The sequence below is a fragment of the Rhinoderma darwinii genome, chromosome 7 (genome assembly GCF_050947455.1).
Source record: "Rhinoderma darwinii isolate aRhiDar2 chromosome 7, aRhiDar2.hap1, whole genome shotgun sequence".
NCBI lineage: Eukaryota > Metazoa > Chordata > Amphibia > Anura > Rhinodermatidae > Rhinoderma > Rhinoderma darwinii.
This window is the reverse complement of record NC_134693.1, coordinates 124,805,999-124,825,307: the sequence shown is the minus strand read 5'-3', so window position 1 is coordinate 124,825,307 and position 19,309 is coordinate 124,805,999. Positions and strand designations below refer to the sequence as shown.

The 19,309-nt window shown below is 39.7% G+C and overlaps 1 long non-coding RNA gene across 1 annotated transcript in view; it reads right to left on the bottom strand.

The window, feature by feature from the left end:
* Positions 1-5,969: 5,969 nt before the first annotated feature.
* Positions 5,970-19,309, bottom strand: part of LOC142658152 (uncharacterized) — a 107,003-nt gene continuing 93,663 nt past the window's right edge. The window contains exon 2 of the long non-coding RNA XR_012850043.1: positions 5,970-6,167. This is a non-coding gene — a long non-coding RNA (uncharacterized LOC142658152). The remainder of the gene's footprint in view (positions 6,168-19,309) is intronic.

Genomic DNA, 19,309 nt, shown 5'->3' with positions numbered 1-19,309 from the left:
ATAGCCTACGCGTTTCAGACGCTGCAAGCGTCCTTAATCATGTCCAAAAGTATGTTAACCCATAGTTTGTGTTAGACTGGACATAAATGTCTCTTCGATGTTGAAAGATTGAGATTAAATGGGCTATTCTGCGGCAAGGAAAAAAAATAGTACAAAACACATGTAAACACCATTAGGCATCATCCTATGAGTAATCAACTTGAAAAAAATTCATTATTTCATGACATACCACTCCCCGATATGATGGCCACGCTGCTGGTTTATTTCCTGCCTTACTCTTTCAGTGTGCACTAAAACACTACAAATGCTGGCATGCTCTTATTTCACATTACTAGGAGCCGAGATCTGACCATGTGACTAATACTTGGTTCCATAGCGAAGCAAGTCAGATGTCAGGACTAGGGTCTCATCAATTTGAAAGAAGAAAGCCAACATGAAGCCAGTCCTTTGCTCCCTTTCTCCTTCATGTAGTCTCATCACTGATTAAACTGCAATGGTCTGGCAATTGTCACAGAACGGAGCAGTTACAGTGCTGCCCCTTGCGATCATGTGCTTGATAACGCACCGACGCAAACGGGAGCAGATGACAGACCTCAGTCACGTAGGGCTGTGTCAGCGCGTCATCGTGTAAGAGGAAACTACAGGTTGCCGGCACTACGTGACCGGGTTTTCTGATCGGCCATTCTGCTTAAATTTGAAAATTAAAACATATTGGTAAGTGACATCTTTACAGATAATATGAAGAATGATCACTATTTTTAGGTCTCTGGATAACCCCTTTAGCCCAGGACTCCCAATGGATCTACTAACATTAAATAATTTTGGCACAGTGAGCACTTGAGCTGAACAGCAACAGACATGACTATTAAGTCCATGTAGAAGATATCAAGACATCCACTGGATAATTTAAATGACAGTTTAGAGTAGACACCCTTCATATTGCTGGTCCTTGCCATTACATAGCCTTTTCCAAGACAAAAGTTTCTTCCCAAAGACATTGAAGCCCTTACCCTCTATGCAAATTGTGTCCTGAGGCTGGTTTATTACCTACTTGTGGGATAATGTTGAAGATCACCATCCATACGAAGAGAGTAGGACCAATTAGCCTTCTCCTTTGGATGGGGATTCTTGTTGCCAAGAGGGGATGGGTACTGGTGGTAATGCCCCTAATATGCTCATTGCCACAGGGGGATGTCTGCTGGTTGTAATGCCCCCAAAATGCTCGTTGCCAAGGGGGCGGGGCGGTGTCTGCTGTTTGTAATGCCCCTAAAATGCTCGTTGACAAGGGGGGGGTGTCTGCTGTTTGTAAAACCCCTAAAATGCTCGTTGACAAGGGAGGGGGTGTCTGCTGGTTATAATACCCCTAAAATGCTCGTGTCATGAGGGAAGTGGCTGCTTGTTGGACACATGCAATTCTTCTTTATCTAGGGTGACCTGTAAAAAATGAATGTGCTTGTCTCTATGGGGTTTTCTATACTTACCTGCACACTGTGGTGCTGCTGTGGATGAGAGTCATCCGGCACGGTTGGAGACGATATAGGGACCATTGTCCTGGAGTACCACTGAGTCGCTGTGTTGAAGGACCTGCGGCCGGAAGTGACAACACAGCATGATCTTGCAATTGAAACTCAGATCAGGCTGGGCTGTGAAAAGGAGAACTGTATGATGCTGATTTGGACACCGTCATACAGAAAACTTTACACCGCCCAGAGTGAAAATTAACCTCCTATTTTAAATTGCTTATCATGGAAATCTTGCAAGCTACCAGCATTTGAGAAGTCAAAGATGCCAGAACGTGGTTCCATGCTGACATCATTGGTTTATTTATAAATCAGTATGTGATGACCCCCAATAACATCATATACAACCAAATTACTACAGGTGATTCTTGTGTTTCCAAGTTCTGCGGGCATAATACCATCGCAAATTAATTTGTGTTGAGTTTATAGAGTAAAGAACAATCTTATGGGGATATTTTATTTGACTATTGCTCTAGTTCAAGTGAAGTCATGGACATCTGCTCCTCGTTTTTCAATCCCCTATTCTCACAGCTCAGAAGATTTAATAAATCACAGGGAGCATTTTACTCACTATTGCCTAAGTTCACTTAACTGTAGATAAGTTGCAGCTGCACCTTAGGCCATGGGGAAGAATAATTACAGATGGAAGCGTATAAAGCAATATCTAAAGTGTAAATAAGTTGGAGAACTCACCTGCAGCTGAGTGAGTGTTATGAAATCAGGGAACTGGGGAATACAGAGGAAGCTCGGGGCTTGTCAGATGTTGACCAATTTCTCAGTTTAAGTGCAATTTGATGGTAAATTGTCCTCTAGTAGTTAAGAAATAAATGTTCTTTAGTTAGTCTACAAGGTTCAGGGTATTGATTTATCAAGGGTTGTGGAATATGTAATAAAACATAGGGAACAATGTTATAAGGCAAAGTTCTTACATTTCAAAATGTGAAGTTCAAATAAAACAAATTCAAGACCTAGGGAAAGTCATAAGATTTCCACAATTGTAGAAAGTATTTTTATTATTAGATATTAAATGAGAAACTTCACATAGAATAGTGAATGCCTTCTGTGCTATGCGCTAGTTTACATATCAGATTTATCCCATAAACAGCTAATAATGACTGCAGCCGCCTGCTCCTGCCTCCGAGTGCTGACCATTCCCCTGAGTCTTTTGGCTCTAGGCTGGTGCCGCATCTTTCCTCCACTTCGTGCTGCTGGCAGTCTTGTCTACCACGGCTATCCTTCGGCTCCCCTGGCGACCGCTAGTTAGCACTGACACGCCTTTTGTTAAAGGGCCAGCACACTACAAATTCACTCAACTTTCCTGGGTGAAGGTACCCTCCTCCATTGGCCATTGCCTGAGCAACTTGGTTCCATACTCTAGCTTTCTAGTTGTACTCTCCAGTGACTTCTGTTTGTATTATCTGTTACCGACCTTGGCTGAACCTCACCTGCCTACTGCCTGCCCTAACATTTTGCCTGTCCACCATGGCAACCATCTGCCACCTTCCCTGACCTCTGACTCTGCAAACTGTAAGTGAACCTCTGCCGTCTGCCGTGACCTACTTCTTAGTATGGGCAACTGTCTGCTGTGATTGTACCTCACCTGCCCACGTTAGCTATTGCCAACGGAGACTACTCTGGAGATGGCGACCTGGGGATTCCAATGGCAAACTCTGCGTCTCCGTATGGAAGTTAAAGGGTGAACACTGAGCTCTCTGTTAGGCTTCGCTCCCCAGTTTAGCTTTATGCCAAATCCATTGGCAACACAGTGGTCCACACAACCTCTGTAGGCCCGGTGACCGTCACCAATCTCACAATGAAGGCTGTATTGTGGTTCTTCTACCAACAGTTCTCCGTGGGACAACCCAAAACAATAATGGGTTATCTCATCACTCTGGCAACATTAAATGTTATTTCTATTGCTGAAATTATTCTACTACTTGGACTATTTCTCTGTGCAACTACAGCCGTTTGTGCTATTTGCCTACTATTAGAGCTAGTAGTCAGAGTTGTTTTTTCATAGTCGATTGATGAAGATTTGGCTATGGTCGCTGATATTTTTTCTAGGACTTCTAAAAATCTATCACTTGGAATTCTCATCCAAACACGTTGTATAGCTGCAGAGGTAACAATAGTAGCAACTAGAATATAACAGAACTCCAGGATGTAAATCCAGGATGCTGTATCCTTAAAATTAATGTACACCTTTGAACACCATTTATGTTTTTTTAAATCTAAATATGTCCAAAAAACGGAGCTTATTAATTTGTTAATATATCTTTCTAGCAGATGGAGCTCTATTTTTCTGATACAAAGTTCCAATTTTCTTGAATAGACGACAGTAAAGGAAAATGTCTTACTGCCTGCAACACTACTACACAGAGCCTAAGAGTTTACTGCATGCTGCTTATAGATTGAATTAAATAATAGAATCATAGGCAGTAAGATATAGCGGTGGCTGTGGACACACAGAATTGTATCATTTAACTATATGTCTATGCTAGGAACTTGTGTCAGAAAAACAGCGCTCCAACCGCTATAAAGACATACTGTATAAGGAAGTTTGGTCGTAAAAATGACATAGTATTAATGTAATGGCGGGGTAGGGAGACAGACAGGTGAGCCCTAATCTACCCGCCACTCAGTCCCTGCCTACTTGCAACGGCCCGTCCTAAGCGACGGCGTACAACTGGGTGACGGTCCCTACGCTCACTAAGTGCACGACAGACAAACAGACAAGGGTACACAGAAGCTAAGGGAAATGGGCAGTTTCCCACGGCAACCCCGTGAGCAACAAGAATAGTGAACGAGCCGAGTCAAACCAGGAGTGGACGAGGTACAAAACGCAGAGCAGGAGAATAGTGAACGAGCCGAGTCAAACCAGGAGTGGACGAGGTACAAAACGCAGAGCAGGAGAATAGTCAGTCAAGCCAGGGTTAATATGAAGCAGAAGACAAGTAGTAAGCAGCAGCAGCGGAGCCAGGAAACAGACTGAAAGAAATCACAGGCAAAGGAGGAGCAGGAAGTGAAGGTATAAATAGACAGAGGGCGGGAGCTAGCTCCGTCTGGCCAGGCTGTGATAGGCTCTCCCACTCCTCAGCCTCCCAGGCTGATTGGTGGAAGAATGGGTCACTCGACCAGACTTAGGAGCAGGTGCAGAGTGAGTAACCACGGGCATCGACACAGAAGCTGTGTCTGGCAGATTCTTTGCAATTAAAAGGTGAATAGTCACTGCTGAACAGGAGTATGGAGTTCACGGGCCGAGCCTGCTGTGCACTCGGCTGTATGTTACAGCCGACACCTCACTGCATCATGTCGTTTTTACCACATGGTGAATGCCGTAAGAAGAAAACCCCAAAAATAATGGAAGAATCGCTTTTTCCCATTTCACCCCACAAAGATTTTTTTTACAGTTTTCCAGTACATTATATGATACATTAAATGGGGCCATTAAAGCCTACAACTCATTCCACAAAAAACAAGCCCTCATACGGCTATGTTACATAGCTACATAGTACGGTTGGAAAAAGACATATGTCAATCAAGTACAACCAAGGGATGGGAAAAGGGAAGAAATGAAACAAGAATTCTACACATTGACATAGGAGCTGATATTTTTTCCATTCTAGGAAATGATCTAAGCCTTTTTTTGCAGCCATCTACTGTCCCTGCTGTGACGGCTCCTGCGGTGACTATTCCATAGATTCACAATTCTCACAGTAAAGAAGTCTTGTCGCCTCTGCTGGTTGAACCTTTTTTCTCCAGACGGAGGGCGTGCCCTCTTGTTTTTTAAGGGGGTTTTACATGAAACAGGATTTCACCATATTTCTTGTATGGGCCATTTATATATTTATATAAGTTAATCATGCCCCCCCCCCCCTTAGTCGTCTCTTTTCAAGGCTAAATAGGTTTAATTACTTTAATCTTTCCTCATAACTTAGATTCTCCATGCCCCTTGTTAGTTGATGGGAAAATAAAAAAGTTATGGCTTTTAAAAAAAAAAAGGAGGAAAAAAACAAAACGAAAATTGGCAGCATCTCCAAGGGGTTATTTACTACAGTGGTAAATAGAGTATCTGGTATCTACTAATCTACCTTAGCCATATTTGTCATAAATCCTATTTTTGCTAATTATTTCATCAGGACTGTAGGAAATCTGATCGAAAATCCCTGCTAGAGTTGGATTGATGGCAATATCGGATGACTTAACAGAAGAAGGAGACACAAGGATTGTTAATTTATTTATTCTGTTTGTATTTACGGAGGGAGGTGTGAATATCCATGAAAATATATTAACTCATGAACTATGTTCTTATTATACTATTGTTATTGTCAATCCTTACTGTAACCCTTACACTGCTTTTTTTGTAAACATACAATCTTCTAAATTGACTTACTCTGTGCTTACTACATTTATAAACCGAAATGTATGCTGGCATGTTGAAAAAACACATAGATTTTGCACATAAGATTTATTCAATGAAATTGGGTGAACATGGCTTATGTTTCTCATGTGCGTCACTGCTAACCACGGAAAGGAATATTTATCTTTTTTCTTCCGAGATACAGCAATTCTTTTGGGAGCCTGGGCTGGCCTCTGGGGTTTTACAATATCCACATATCGGCACTGGCAGCATTTGATTCCAGGTCCCTGAAGAACATATAAGGAAAAGTACCGCTGTAATAAAGAGATAAATTGGATGTGGTTACAGTTGAGGACATTGTATAGGTGCATATAAAGTGCAAAAAGAAAAGACTTGTGACCAAGTAACCAGTTAAAATAAAAAATACTACTACTACTTAAATATAATAATAAATGTTTATATATTACTAAAGGCTAATATATTTTCACTACGCACTACTGAAATAACCAGAAGTTTAAAGGGGTTGTACCAAAATAGACAATTATCACATATCCACAGCATAGTTGACAACGGTCTAATCACTGGGAGCCCCACCGATCATGAGAATGGGGATCCCGAATCCCCCGTTCCTCCTTACTGCAGGAGCCTGAATGAAGCGGCAGTCGAGCACGCGTCCTCTGCTTCATTCAATGTCAATGGGACTGGCGGACTGTTCGGGACTGTATATTCTACCAATATCTCCCCTAAAAGCACTAATTTTAGTTTTTCTAGAGGAGAACTCAGTCCATGAAAAGGAACCTCACATGGATCTAAGTGTCCCTTAATATGGTGCACAATAAGGCCTGACGAAAAAAAAAAAGAACAATAAAGGAACAGAATAAAATATGAAACAAATTGACAGAACAAGTTTTAAATCAAAAATTCCTAAAAATTATATTTTGCAGTTCAATAATGTAAACCATAGACACCAATGCCTCTCCAAGCTATGTGAATGCAGATTCTAGCGCCTATATATTTATAGCATTGCTCTTATTTGTATTCACATAATAGACACATATTTCACATAAGAGATACAGTTTTTTTTTATTGGTATTGACTTGTTTTAGGGTGTCTCATATAGGCCAACTGTTATGTCTCGCCAGAATCTCTGAATATTATTAATAGTTTCTCTGTACAACTACGAACATTAAAAGCTTAGGAGTTCTTTCTCCACTCTTTGGCCATACGCATTCATTATGTGAGCGCAGAATGTAGACATGACATAGATAAATGGTGTATGGTAATGATGGACCTGGGCTGTCACTGAATGCCTAAGGGACCAGTAAGGGTCACAAATAAATTCATTCAATTCCTGGCCCCTATTACTAAACACGGTGCTGAATTTGCAGTGGGCTTCCACATTCAATTTAGGAAAATCTTAGAAATCTAATGCATATTATAGTGTCACAGGAGTATAACTTTAAAATGTGGAGCCTTACAAGAATGTAGTGGAAGACTTAATAGGATTTTTTGTTTTGACTAGCCCTATAAAGACTATTGTAATGGTTAATCACATGGACATGTTTTCTAAATGCTTATTAAAGGGGTTGTCCACCTTCTAAAAACTGATGACCTATACACCGGATAGGTCATCAGTATGTCATCGGTGCGGGTCCGACACCCAGACCCCGTATAAGAAGCTCTGGTGGCCTGCGTGCACCGGATGTTGTGGCACATAATGCTATGTACAGGGCCCGGAAGCAGTTGGCTCCGTACATAGCATAGCGGCCGTGCTGCCGAACTGCAGGTGTGCTCCCATTCACTTGAATAGGAGCAGAGCTGCAGTACTGCAGCTCGGCCGCTATTCAGTTGTCGGAGCCAACTGCTTCCGGCATGGATGTGCACAAAGGCACCGGACCAGCTGATCTGTGTATCGGACCCCCACAGATCATGTACTGATGAACTATCCGGTGGATAGGTCATCAGTTGTCAGAAGCTGGAAAACCCCTTTAAATTCATAGATAGAACTCTAGTGTACATGGGAATGCCTTTGGTCTACAGGCAAAAACACCCATATCATTGCACATACAGTACGTGTTTAATGAGTTTGGGGGCCTCCATGTCATAGCATTGTCCACTATATTCATCTGATTGGTGGCTATGCGTTCAATCAACCCAATAAGTTGACATTACTACTGTATTTTTGTTTGCGCATCCATCAAAAAAATAGTAGAACGCTAAAGAACTTTGGTGGACTTAGCCCTATCCTTTGACATCTCTTTGTCAACTAATAACTTTTTTAATGTATAGAGTAGACTTGCCTTAAAAAGATTAGTGAACTGGGGGAAAAAAGTTTCAAAACTCGTTTATACTCCTCAAAACCCTGTGTTTCTCTCTCTCTCTCTCTCTCTCTCTCTCTCTCCTGCCCTCAAGGGGGCTTGACTCGAGAAAACATGTCAATAGACACAGGTAGTATGTAGATGATTGCTTTACCCAATAATGTATATTCCTTAGCACCTTGTTGTTGGTATTTCCGAGTTTATGTGTATTTTTACTGCTATCTTGGGATAAGTACTGATGTCCAACACAGGACTGCGGCATAAATGGATCTGCAATCTACCACTTACTACTTAAAATCCCTCCTGTACAACCCAACGTTAGAATACAACTAATCTTGCTTCTCTTACCCCCAACAATTATCTGTTATCTATGTGGGAAGCTGTGGCTGTAGCATTGATGGAACATTACATGGCGCCTATTCAAATGATACCCATTCGTGTTTGCATTAACTATTCCAAAGAACCGCTCTTTTTGTTGTCTGTCCAACTGGAAAACAGAGAAGGGTTCCTAGTGGGGAAACCGTCTCTATGACTTACAGATTCCTTAATAGAACATTTGAAAAGAAGTTGTCCAGATGGGGCAATCTCTTTAACCCCTTGCCGCCAAAGCCATTTTTCGGTTTGTTATTTTCATCTTTTCCTCTCCACCTTCCAAAAGCCCTAACTTTTTCATGTTTCCATTGACAATGCCCAATGAGGGGACATATCATGGTTTTTAGTGGCACCAATTAATGTACCACATAATGTACAGGGAAACGAAAAAAAAAAAAAATTCTTTGTTGGTGAAATATAAAAAAAACAGCAATTCCTTCTTTTTACTGTATTTTGTATTTACAGTAAAAATGCCATATTAACTTTATTCTGGGGATCAATAAGATTATGGCGATACCAAATTGATAACATTTTTTTTCATGATGTACTACATTTATAAAGAAAAAACAAATTGTTAAAAAAAAATAAAAAATGTTTTGGCATATTCTGAGAGCCATAATTATTTTATTTTTGATCCCTTTTTATTTTATTTTTTTGGGGAGCTAACAGAGTTCACCTTGCGGGTTAAATAACGTTGTATTAGATTATATATAACATTTTAACGGATGCAGCGATACCAATTATGTTTATTTTACTATATTTTATATTACTTTAGGGGGAAATGGGAAAATAAGTATTTTCTTAACTATTAATACTTTTTTATTTTTTTGCACATTGCTAAAGAGGAGACTTGATTGCTGCTACAATACACTGCAAAACCTATATATTTCAGTGTATTAACAGTAGCACTAAGATGGCAGAACTAGTGGGCTTCATTAGGCTATTGACCGCAGCATGTATGCGGTTAAACAGCTGGATCCGGAGCTTAACCTGTGAGCCCACTCTATACTCCTCCTTCCCGGCCATGATGTACAGTTACGTCAAATGTTGAGAATCGGTTAAACAGTACCTATCAGCTCTCCTGACATGTCTGTTTAAGTAAATAATTGCATGCGTCATTAAATAACAATTCTCAAGATCCTTCTCTGAGAACTCTGCATTGTGCTATTTCTCAGTAATTCCACCTGGAAATTTGTGAATAAATTGACAACTGGGTGTCACCATTTCCTTTTGTTCAAGGGGTGTGTCCCGACAGAGTCACACATTGTCAGCACTGATTGGACAGTGTCAGTCTGTGTAGGGACACGCCCCCAACTCGTAACACCCAGTTGTACATTTATTCATAAATTTCTAGGAGGAACAACAGAAGAGCGGCACAACACAGAGTTCTAAGAAGAGATGTTCCAGAATTGTTATATTATAGGGAATACAATTATTTACTAAAACTGACATGTCAGGAGAGGTGACAGGTCCTCTTTAAATGACCTGATGGGGCAGATTAAATCTTATTGGTAATCATTCAATATAGATACTATACGGTGCTATCCAAAGTAGATCACTATACTATGGAGCCCACAGTTACACTCACTATTAGGTGACCTAAAATTCAGTCGAAATGTACACAAAATATATCATAATGTAATATATGGAGTTTTATATGTCCATATGATGAAATAAAGTGTTCCACATGGAGGAGCACAAAACAGATTTGTGAGTCAAATTAATATCTATTCCTCTATATTTGTATTTTCCATCCACTTACTATTTACAGACACCAAATTCTTCTTCATGGCTGTAACTTTCATTCTTCCTATTATTAGCTGTATGTAAAATAATCTTTCATTTCATACTCTGGTTGTCTGTGCTGTAAGTTACAGACGGGATATCTTGGAGACTGGCCCAGATTTTATTGCTTTCACCATCTGAGTGCTGAATAAAATATTCCTACAATTTTCTCATTCATTTATGCAAACATTTTATAATTTTTATGCACTGGCTTCAATTTAATGGTGGAGGTTTATAATAAAGTTATGTTAGTAAATTAGTGTATTTATTTGCTTCGTATTTCATGGAATGTCATCTGTTAATGTAATTGTGCGGTTCAAGACTTCAATCTAGATAGAACCAAATTATTTGATATTGACTGAATTATAATTAGGTTACATGAAGAACTGTGAATTTTATAGGTTCCGAGAGTCAGGAGGCTGTTTGACAGTTCCCAAATCTTTATTTAAAAAGGCGAGGTGAATTTCAGCTGAGTTTATCTTCAACTTAATGTATAGTATGATCTAAATAAACTATTATTGGCTTTCGCATACCTGCTTTTTTATTGTTAGTTCTACCAAGCGTGTATGTAAGCACCTAAATATACACAGGACTAAATCATATTGAAAAAAAATATTGTTTTATAATATTGCTTTATTAACCCCTTGAAGTCCAAGCCATTTTTTGATTTTTGATTTTCATTTTTCACTCCCTGCCTTCTATGAGCCATGAGCATTCTATATATCAGTCAATGAAGCGGTGTGAGGGCTTATTTTTTGTGGGAGGAGTTCTAGTTTCTACTGGGACTGTTTAAAGTACAATATAATGTAGTGGGAAACGGAAAAAAACTCTTTGTGCGGTGGAATTGCAAAAACCTGTGATTCCTCGATTTTCTTTTTTTCCATCTTTCAAACAATAATTTAACTTTATTTTGCCGGTCAATACGATTACGGTGACACCAAATTTATATTGTTTTCTTAATGTATTACTCCTTTTACAAAGAAAAAACTATTTCTTAGAAAAAAAAAATAACCTTTTTTATTTCTTTGTCGATCGCTGTTTCTGGCCCTTACCCCCAGGTGTCGGCTGTAAAACACAAACAATGCTGCGTATGGAGTGCGCTCAGCCTGTGAGCGTGCTCCATACTTCTCCCCCTGCACCGTGATGTGCCGGTACGTCATGGTGCATCAAGGGGTTAAATAACAAAATATTATATAAAGTACATATAAAAAGGAGACAGACAACCCACAAAAAATGTGGCGGTGGGAGATCAGTATATAACTATGGCAAGCATAGTAAAAGGACATCAATATTTCGACACATATTGAATAATAGCAAGCTACTGATCACTCTATACAATGCTGATAAAGGCATGAAAAAATGCATAAAAGTCAAACAATAGAGCAGTCAGTACGGAGCTATAGTTGCAAAGAGTATACAGACCGAGCACCGTACACCAGCCTCAACGTACATTTTACTATTTGCTTCGTCTGAGGGTGTATGTACCATAGAGGCATCCCATGTGAATGTTACCGGGCCCCTGGTAAAAAAAGGTTCATCCTAGGTTGCATGAACACCATATTTTAATGGGTGGTAAGAATGTGTGCAGGGATCTCTCTCTACAGGCCCTACAACATTAGCAAACAAGATTGTAAGGAATTAACCAAGGGGGTCATGAAAATTAAGATAGATGGGGGCAAACAAGAACCAAGCTCCCCTGTTTATGGTGGCTTGAGGTATGGGCTTCTTAGTCAGAAATGATTAAAACAAAAAGTATTAACAACCAAAAAGGAGCCCCATTTTCTTTTTTGCTATGGGACCCTCTTACCTCTTGGTACACCCCTGAGCTCTACTTAATGTTAACTCTATAGCATTGTACATGGTAAAAGACATTCATAAAACAAAGTCTGGACTAGGGACTGACTCCTCCAATCATATGATCAGGGTCAGCTTCATGTATATGTGGCCCCTTGGGCGACAGAGTTGAAGTGGACCCCCTGTCTACTTCACCCCTATCTTGACATGCGTAGAGCATGTTTACCTTAGATCACCACGGGCCCCCCAAGCCACATCTGTCCAGGTATGCCTGGCCCTGGCCCTACATGTGATTATTGCAGTCCATTTCAGCTCAAGTTTTTGTAGCTTAGCAACTCTAGCAGAGTAGATGCATAAAAGTTTATAGATGGAACAACCCTAGTGAAAGGCAAGTTGTTTCACCATCCATCAAAATTACCCATCTATAGTCAGAATCTCTTCCTATTGTCCTCTATAAAACATAATTTATAATGTTGCCACTCGTTGAGGCCTCTTGCTCAGTTAGTAACATGGGAGAACTATTGTAATGATCTCAGACACATTTGAAGTACTTCCTGCTGTGAGCGAATCTATAGGACAGGTATACACTTTTGCTTGGAATGAAGGGCTCATTAATTTTTAACATTAATTTAGAGCGAATAGTACAGAATGGGTCAAACTGGGATCCGGTGTGGCACTGTTATAGGATGCAGCTGTTTCACCAGATTTCTGGGTGCCATATTTAAGTGCTTTTATTCTTAAGTACAAATGTTCAGAGGTAAATGCGGAATGGCAGGCCACACAAGTTCACAGATCAAGACCACCGAGTACTGAACTGGGTAGCCCATAGACATCATCTACTCACTACCATGTTCCAAACTGTTTCTCGAGGCAACATCAGCATCAATATAATAAGCATAATGGTCGGTGGCTATTTTTCATTGTTTGCCATGGTTTGAAATGCCAATGGCAAGCCAAGGATAATTGCCCAATATTAGTGCCTAACCTCACTAAGCTCTTGTGGCTAAATAGACGTCAAGCTCCGTAGAGATATGGTGATACCTAATGGTAAGTCTTCACAGAAGAGTGGAGACTAGTGATAAGTAAATCAACTTTACACAAAATTTTCGGATTCGGCAAATTATTAAACTTTTGAGGTTTGTGACGCCGGAATCGTGGAAGGTGGCAGTTGACGGCAAGCGCCGGACACATTTTACAAAGGATCACATGACCTCAGGAAGGCTTGCAGGCAGCCTTCCCAAAATGCACTGTATTTATGCCTCCCCCACCCATATATGTTGATGTCACTTTGAAATTGCATGCTGGCTTGGCGTTAAAAAGCTTAGGTTGGATACAGTCCTAGGAAACTTTAGAGTCAGACACTAGTTTTCAGGGTAATCGGTGTACTTTCAATTTGCGGCAAATTTATTCGGACTGATTTAATTTGAACGAATCCAACCCAAACAATTTTCAAAAAGATTCGCTCATCTCTAATGGAGCCTATTATGCAAAATGGGGACTAACTCCATTTTATTGTCCATGGTTTTGGAAAGAAATGTTCATCAATTATGGGGTCTTATATGCTTTGCCATGTAGTGCATATGTGAAAAACAGATCTTATACAAAATAAAACGGCAACTTGGTGTTTCTCGTCATCCCCTATCAGATAGTGGTATTTTAGCAGGATTTGCTGTGTCTTGTAGTTCATATTCTCCTCTGAGGAGCCATATATTGCCTAAGCAACCTTGTACTATGGCTTTTTCCCTGTCTGTAAACAATTTTCATCACTTCATCCTCTCGTCGCTGCCTAATCAACATCCCGGGATTACTTTACAATGGATGCTCTTCTCAGCTAGCTGCTATTATTCATTTAACGTGATCTATAGTAAATCTCTGTAGTAAAACTATCAGCCGAGCAGGTCTTTAGATAATTTAAATTGGTTTTACACTTATGCGAGCTATAAATGTGGAAGGAAGCGTAGGACCGTTTTTCTTAAGAAAGAAGAAAAAAAACTTTAAACCATAAATTGCCATGGAATAAACAAGTTGTCATGGTAACTAAAGTGGAATAAATACTCTAATATCACATTTTTTCTTCCCACCTGTTTTATTTTATACATATTTCCCATAGTTTGCAAATCGCAAGGCAATATCATAATTAATTAGAAGTGAAACAATCTCCAGAGTTGTCTATATATCATCCAGCTCAAGATTTCCTTTAATCTTCCATAATTAAATATTACATTTAGCTCTGCTTAATATTTATTTCTGTCCCAGTATTAAAACACATGAATCGTTCTCATCTCTAAATATTGACCAAATCTGGCCATTTCGGCAGGACCAGTCGACCATTTAATGTGTATGGGCGTCTCCCACCTCTCCCACAAAGGCAGATGCCAGGGGAGAGAAGGATCGGGCAGTTGGATTTCAGTTGGATTTCAACATGCCTGATCCTTTTGTTTTCAGGGGAGATAAGCTGCTGCCAGATGTGCGTGGCAGTCGCTTACTCCCCTCTCCCTATTCAGAGTTCAGCATGTGTATTGGGGATCGGGAGGAATAGCTGTCAGCCGAACAATTGTTCGGCCGACTGCCATCTAATGTGTATGGACGGCCCAGGTTTACACCAGTGGTGGCCAACTTCACATATTGTGGAGGCCTCAATGTGACCCTTGACTCTATCAAAGGGCCGAGGTTGGGTCAAGGGGTAGGCACATACACACATGTATGTTTTTTTTGCACACCTGCATTTGTGGCTAATTTTCTCCATATATTTTATTTCGCTAAATTTTTTCCAAAACAGGTGTTTCGAGATCTGTTCTTGTTTTGGGCAAAATCCTTATGGAGAGAAGACAGATCACAGGCCTATAAAAAAGCTTGGACATCGACACATATACATACACACAACACAATTTATGGAGATGGGAAACATAGCACAGCGCCCCCATTACAAGGGGCAAAAAAAATTATCTCTTTCGTCTTTTATGGTTGTGCAGAGCACTCAACATACAGATGTACTCATGACTGACCATTTATCTGGGAAAGACAGCTGCACCATTTGTATTTGCTTTCTTCTATTAACCACAAATCAAGCATATGGGGCCGCAAGTTGGGCATCACTGGTCTACAAAGTATATCACTTGTTAGAGCAGCATTTAGTTCTCCAGAGCTGATATTCTTTTTTTTTTATTACATTTTTTGGATTATGTGAAGTTGAGTCTTAGGACACATTAACATGTGGCGGAATTGCTATTGAATTCCGCTGTGGACAGTCCGCAGTGGAATTCTGAAGCAGCCATTTTTTACATTTGCTTCTATACATTTTTAGGAAAGTTAGTTCAGACGTTGCAGAAAATAACTGCGGAAATCAGGCTGCAGTGCAGAATATTCCCTCCGCAGCATTCTCATGACGTTGCGGAGAATAAGTGGAATTTCACTTCGGATTTCAGCATTTGCATTGCAAAAACTGAAATCTGCGTCTAGTCCGCTGTGATATCTGCAACGTCTGAATTACCTGTCAAATATTGCTGCAGATTCGTTGCGTAATTGCCCCAAATCTGCACCAACATTTGCAGCGGAAAATTTCCGCCACGTGTGAACGTGCCATTATGGTCACCCAGTCACCCACCATCATACATTGTCTCTCCTTCCACTCTCCTGCCTGCATGGCTGTCAAAATAATGCATCTAGTGCCCATATTCATGCCCCCATACCCTCTGTACCTGTTTATATTATTACCTAAAAAAAAAGTTCTACTATTCTTAAGAAACAAAAACATGACAGCCCACATGAACCCTGGGAGTTGGTGTTTTAATACTGCACTGGAGGCATGTGCAAATTATGAATAAACAGCAGAAAATGTACTTTCAAGATAATTTTTTTTAATGTTTTTATATTTTGGAAAGATGAAGGGTGGTCTTCGGTTTTCCTAAAAGAGCAGAAAATGCAATTAGCGCTAGAAGTCTTTAATTTATGAAGCTTTTGACAGGCGGTTGTTGAAGTGATATGAAATGCATGCGATTATGTCTGTCTGCTGAAATAAAACATCTGGTATTTGCTCAGATTTTGTACAGAGAACACCCTCTTGTTAATGGCCCATAGCGCAATGTGGCATCTGTTAATCGACTCCACTGTCATCTCTACAATGAAAGTCACTGCAAATCACTAATGGGTACACAAGCCAGGCTGCTGCTTTGTCTTTTGATATCTGACAATTAATGTAAAGGTATGTCTAATAACAGCCCCGCGCAATGCCATTAGCATTAGCATCACAGAATCTGTTATCCCCAGGAATTATTATCCTATTCTAACAACAAACAAAAATAACAAATTGTTAATTTCTTGGAGTAGGTACCTTGAAGCTATGAGGAGGGGTAATTGTGATGATTTAGCATTCCAGGAAGGTTTTCTAGCTAAACAGTGTAGCAGCAACGGATGTAAAATGTATTTGATAGAAAACAATGAAACTGATACATTGATCAAATTCTAATGTAATTTTTTTTAAATGCATCTGGAGATCTTTGCGATGCTAATAAAGAGCTGAAAGGTGATTAAGAAAAAGGATCCAATTTTTTTTTTATACTGAAACAGTGCCACTCTTGTCCATGGGCTGTGTCTGGTATTGCAGCTCAGCTTCATCTGTGTATTACAATGCACCATTCTAGGTTAAAGCTGCCACTCTGGAGTCAGGACAGAGATCTGTGCTGATGATATGTTTGGGATGCATATTATTAGCCTAAGACCTTGCACACAACTCTAATACAGTACCCATAGAAATCTTTGGACCCATACTTTACCTCCGCATGCTTCTGATATCGTAGGTCTGATTTAGTTAGAAAAAAAATGTGGCATGTTCCTTCTCATACCATATTACAAAGGCTTACCTCCTAAATGCATTGCTTCTAAATAAACATATGGTACCAAACGGAGGTATCATACGATGGCATATGGGACTCTGTGTGCCGCCATATAGGTTCTGTGCACATGACTTTGAGAAATTGTGATAACTGAAAAGAAAAAAAGTCTCTGACCTTTGTAGCCCCCCATTGATACATATTTGGAGGCTCAAATACCTATTGGAACCTTCAAAGAGGGAGGCAAATACTTTTTTACTAGTTTAAACTTTAGTCTTGACCTATGTGGGAACTCCATCTACCTATCTGTGTGACTATTGTGACTGCAACTTTATGTCAAGGTCATGACCCGAATCGACAGTTACTGTATGCTTTTTGCTTTTTCAGCACCCTCCACACCAGAGAATGCAAATACAATTTAATGTAGCAGTCGCTAGCACCGGGGCATGAGGGGGGCCCGTAAATGTTATGTGCTGGGCGGCGTGGGCCCCCTCATGCCATAGGGATTATAGCAGCCGCTATGACTGCTATAGTCGGCAGGGCGCCCTGAGAGGATAGGTGCCCTGGGCAATTGCCTAGTTTGCCACCCCTAATGCCAGCCGTGGTGACGACAAGTCATCATGTAGTAGATAGAAGCCAAAAATCTATATGGGGGGCTCACCAGATACATGTATTTATGGATTTAGAGCAAAGGACTTTAAATCCTTGGAGATGTAGCCAATCTTCAGGTTTTGTTATTTTTCTCCCCAAATTCCAGAGCCATAACTTTATTTTTCCATTAACACGACTGTATGAGGGTTTGTTTTTTTGTGGGACGAGATGTAGTTTTTCACTGCATTATTTAATGTTCCATACAATGTACTGGGTAACTGAAAAAAAATAAAAATGTTGGGGGTGAAATAAGCAAAAAAACACATGATTCCACCTTTATATCTTGGGTTTCATATCTACGGTGTTCATCGTGCGGTAAAAGTGACAACTTTATTCTATGAGTCAATGTGATTACGGAGATACCAATAAATATATATGTATATATATTTTTATGTTTTACCACTTTTTTAAAGAAAAAACTCTTTGTAAAAAAAAAAAATTGTGTGTTGCCACATTCTGAGAGTCATAACTTTTTTTTCCCGTCAATTGAGCGGTATGATTGGTACCATTTTGGCGTACATGCGACTTTTTTTGTCATTTTTAATCCATTTTTTGCAGGAGCTAAGGTGACCAAAAACAGCAATTCTGGCGTTTTTCATTTTAGCTTTTTACAATGTCCACCGTGCGGGTTAAATAATGTTATATTAGACTAGTTTGGAATTATACAGACACGGTGATGCCAGTTATGTTACTTTTAAAAATGTTTAACATTACTTTAGGGAAAAATAGGAAAAGTTTTATTTTTTACTTTTAATTATTTTTTGTACATTAAAAAAAGCCTTTATTTCACTGCACTTTAGTTTTTTATAAATCACCCTAGGGGATTTGAAACAGCAATCATTGGATGACTTGCACAACATACTCAAATACCAATCTATTACGCATGCACATGGTCTCCTTACCCGCTCAGATCGTGGGATAGTAGCAGGTGAGATCATCTCTAAAACACCTCTTGCTGAAGTGCTGATATTAGAATGAGTAATCTGATCTTGGCGGTAGAAAGATTTAGTGCTGGCTTTCTGCCCCTATCACCCAGGCTCCATAGAAACTGAAAAATAGTATGCAAAAAAAGTTAAAGCATAGGCTCGCTCACCATAATGTTTCGTACCACACAAAAATCTTGTTGGATATAAGATAATTTCTGCGTCGGCAATAGATGCAAAAGGTAGTGGACTTGAGGAGAGGTATATCCAGCACTCATTCCAATAAAATTCAAATTTTATTATATCATATTTAAAACTAACGGAGTAAAAACAATCCCGGGAGGACGCTTACGCGTTTCGAACCACTGGGGTTCTTAACCATAGCTATGATTAAGAACCCCAGTAGTTCAAAATGTGTAAGTATCCTTTTGGGATTGTTTTGACTCCATTTGTTTTAAATATGATTGAATAAAATTGGAATTTTATTGGAATGAGTGCTGGATATATGTCTCTACAAATCCACTTGATACAAACTACAAGCTTATGGTTCATCAATGTACATTATTTATTGTATCTACCATTGTCAACGGTGATATTTTTCTCTGCCACAGCTATGGCCATAGTATAAATGTCTACAATTGGTAAATTTGATTTTAAGCTCCTCCGGGGCGTCAACATTTTCTGGAAAATACTGCAGAGTATGTTGGTACTTTATGAATATTGGTTTATAAAAGAAAGCAAAGCAGATTGACACAAA